This window comes from Lonchura striata, chromosome 14 (assembly GCF_046129695.1).
Source record: "Lonchura striata isolate bLonStr1 chromosome 14, bLonStr1.mat, whole genome shotgun sequence".
Classification (NCBI taxonomy): domain Eukaryota; kingdom Metazoa; phylum Chordata; class Aves; order Passeriformes; family Estrildidae; genus Lonchura; species Lonchura striata.
In genome coordinates, this window is record NC_134616.1 from 4,225,227 (window position 1) to 4,229,112 (window position 3,886).

The 3,886-nt window shown below is 41.5% G+C and overlaps 1 long non-coding RNA gene across 1 annotated transcript; it reads right to left on the reverse strand.

Annotated features, from left to right (window-relative positions):
* Positions 1-325: 325 nt before the first annotated feature.
* LOC144247106 (uncharacterized) lies at positions 326-3,515 on the reverse strand. The gene is made up of 4 exons (XR_013340784.1): positions 3,504-3,515; positions 2,481-2,569; positions 1,587-1,725; positions 326-1,096 (listed from the first exon to the last, which is right to left on the reverse strand). It is a non-coding gene; the product is annotated as an uncharacterized LOC144247106 (long non-coding RNA).
* Between the last annotated feature and the right edge of the window lie 371 nt (positions 3,516-3,886).

Genomic DNA, 3,886 nt, shown 5'->3' on the forward strand with positions numbered 1-3,886 from the left:
GACTCGGTCTAGCCAGCTCTGCTCTTGCCAGCACCACGGGTATTGACAGCACTGCCTTTTCTGATCCTCCTACTCCTTTTGGGAGCAGTGGTGGAATATCAAGTTGAACACTCAAATTCTGTGGTTGCTCTGAGGTCGGTACAACAGAGCTGGATTGAGGTCAAGAACCACCACAGTTTGTCAGATTGTGGCACCACCGAGGCTGAGAAATGACAGAAAAAAAGAGATTCACTGACACAATTCTCTGACACCTTTGGATCTGAATTTCGGAGGTCAGAATGGTTTAAACTGATAGTCTGGGCTCTAAACAGATGTGCTAACACCGTTTCTGAAGATAAGAGAGGGAACCAGACTCACTTCTTTTATTTCTGACAGAATTTGCAGCAGCAGAAGTAAACCCAGTGAAATTTGCCCACTTTGCATTTTTGTTACATTGAGGGAAAACCAAAGATCAAGAAACCCTTTCTAAAATCCTTAAGATTCTGGTTTTGTCATATAGCTTCACATATTACCCAACACTAAGGAAAATGATTTAACAGAAATCGCAATGTAACGTGCTTCAGACTTTTTGGAAAATGGGAAATAAATCCCAGTCTTCAGTCTCTTTTAATTGTTACTAAGTGGCAAGGTGCTCAATCTTCAATAGCTTCATTTATTTTCCTTATTTACAAAAAAGTTACAAAGCAAGCCAGGGCAGTTTTAACAGTTTTAAAGGCAAACCATTCCAGCTGTTGGGATCAACACAGATGGAAGACAAAATAAAAAAGACAGGGGGCAAAGGAATGGGTCTGTAGGTATTTGGTAAATCTTGGGACAGAGAGAGGCCAAGTCCTTGGCTGTGTTTGTACCACACTGCCAGGGCCAGACCCTTGTGTGCTGCAGTATCAGCACACCAGCTGTATCAGTATCACCAGCTTTTCTTTCACAATTAGCCTCTGTGCCTTCTCTTTGCAATAACTTAGTGCTTTCCAATGAGGATGGCAATTTCCTCTGTGTCCCACCAGGCTCTCACTGCTCTCTCAGCACCTGGATTGTTCAGTGATCATGCAGCATTCCAAGACATTTCTGATATAGGAAGTACTTGTTCTTAGTATCTCTGTAAAGAGATTAGAATTAAATCAGTAGCATGACACACACTCCCTAGTATGCTTGCTCTTAAAATAATCTGTATCTAATCAAACTACATTTTTATATATTTTTCTTAGTATGTGCTGCTTCAGAGTGTTCACTCACCAAGAGCTTTGGAAGATTATTTTCATGCAAATAACTGGAAGCATTACCACTGTGTGCACACAAACTGCAACAGCTTTGGAAATATTTAAAAACATTTCAGCAGGGTCTGTAACATTCCTGAAGAAAACACCTGCACAGTGAAAGGTGGCTGCAGGCTTTCTGTTAGCTCACATCTTTACTTAGTGACAAACACTATCAATTTAGTGATGATTTGTATTCAGCACCAGGATGGATGATATAATTAATGTACAGAACATGTAATTAATATGCAGAGTATGTAATTAATATGCAGACTATGTAATTAATATGCAGAGCATGTAATTAATATGCAGAGGGATGTGATTGATACGTACCTGGTACTGTCTCGCCTCTGGATAAACTGGGTAAGGCAAACCCTCCCTGGGATAGTCAAACTCATCCCCCCGGGCTCGGGACTGAGGGAAATAATCTGATGCTGGATCTGCTGCCCTTAGAGGCTGAGCATACATGGGACTATGCAGAAGAGAAAAACGTTATTAAAACCTTATACTGAAAATAGCACAAAGGATTAGTTTAAACTGATATATAAAAATATTAAAGCTCACTACTGCGTGCACGGCACTGAGGCAGTAATGTCTAAAAGGTCTTTTAAGTTAATTTTACTGTCAAACCCTCATCCTGCAAATAGAGAAGACTGAATTAATAGAAGCAGCTTTCTTTTTAAGTTTGTTTTTTTTTTCCACAACAAACAATGCCACACCACCTAATTTTCTGTATTCCTACAATTATTTTCAAAATGGCTTAAATCCACCATAGCCATACCTTCAACATTTTCAACATTTATATAGAAAAAACCAGCCCTCCTTGAGGGACTAAAACATCAGCAAGCTCCAGCCTGCCTCTGCAGCAGAACCCTGTTGTGCTCTCACTGAGCTGCACCCTGGCAAACAAGTTCTCTGCAGAAGTTGCAGTAAGAGCTGCAGCAGTTGGTGCTGAGGGGGATTCAAGTGAGGAAGCACAAGCAGGGAACTGTGATTCTAAACAGTAATGAAATCAATGCCTCTGGGATTAGAGGAAAACCAGAGAAGCTTCTGGATAAAGCAGTATTTTAGGATTTGTATGTGAATAATCCAGTCAAAAGCTTTGCCATTACTGGACCTTTGTTGCTTGCTGTGCCACTGGCAAAGCTGCAAAGTCATTCTGAGTCTCCAAACCAGGGTATAAAGTGAGAATGAGCAAAAATACAAAGACAAAAAATAGCAGTATACCTGTAATTCTGCCTTTGATTTGGGATTGAGGCATCATTAAGATCTTCTATTTTCAGTACAACTTTTGGAATTTGTCCAACCCAGGCATCCTGTGTGTAGGGGATTGGGTGGTTACACAGAGCAGAATGACAACAAATTAGAATAACCAGTTCTCCAGGTACAGAATGTTAGAAGGTATAAACCAGTTTTTCACTTACAAAATGCAATGTCTAGGCTACAACTCAGTCTGGGGGCTGAGAAAACCCTAATTCCTGCAGCCCCGACCCAAAAAGATTCCTTTTACAAAGGGTTTTCTTCCCCACCAAACTGCAGGATTGGGTCTGATTCACACCTTGGGAACAACAGCATCAACAGGACTAAATTCTGAATTAGTTAAAAATTGAACAGCACCATCTCCTGGTAAAGGCAGGCTCAGATCTGCTGCATTGCCAAGCTATCGATACTCTACAGATGGATTTAGCAGAAAATAATGTAGCGAACTAGATTATTTTCTCCCTTTTCTCAAACAGCATTCAATGTCTCCTTCTCATACACTGTGTGCTCCTTAATATGTAAAATAATCCCTTGAAGTACCAAATGAGGAAATGAACATACACACACACAAGAATATTCCCTTTTGGCGATTCTTTACATTGATTTTAAATGGTATTTATCCATCTTTTCTCTTGACACCCACTAGTTCAAGCCATGATCTCTGCTACACCTTGCATATGGAGAAAACTGGCACAGCAGAGCACATTCTCTTTTTAAAGCTGGTCTTCTTACTGGCCGAAAAATGGAAATAGTTGTTTGAGCATCCAGTAAAAATAATCCCTAGTTCTTTGTTTTCTCCTACGCAAAATTGGTTTCACTTAATCTTCGATGCAAGTTTCACTTTCTCACATACATTCAGCTGATCTTGGAAATCGGATGCTAGGAGACTTTAAACTCAAATTCCCTTTTTTTTTTTTTTGCTATTCCCATTTCGTTGTGCTGAATCACCATGCCTGGGGGCTGTGCTGTGCCCCCCGTGCCACCTCTTACCCCGGCTGGCTGACGGTGCCCGTGCCCCGGGCTGGCAGCTGTGTCAGTGCTGAATGCAGGGTTCTGCTGTGCTCCACTGTATGGAGGCTTTGGCTGCTTCCTGGGGGAACAATGGGAATTCAGAGCATTAGCAATGGTGAGGGTCTTGACAGATGTTTTTGGTGCTGCAGATTGGTTCAACAGCCATGTCAGAGCTTTAGATGTCCTGTGGCGATGGCTGTACAAGAGCTGGGTATTATTACAGCTTTCCTATGTTAGAGCAAGTGCCAGTGACACACTTTTGGGGCTCAGTGACAGAGGAAAAAACCCATATTGTCTGTGTACTTGGGAGAGGTGTCACTGGGAAAAAGTGCTGAAAGCAAAAAGCAGCTCTAATTGCCAAT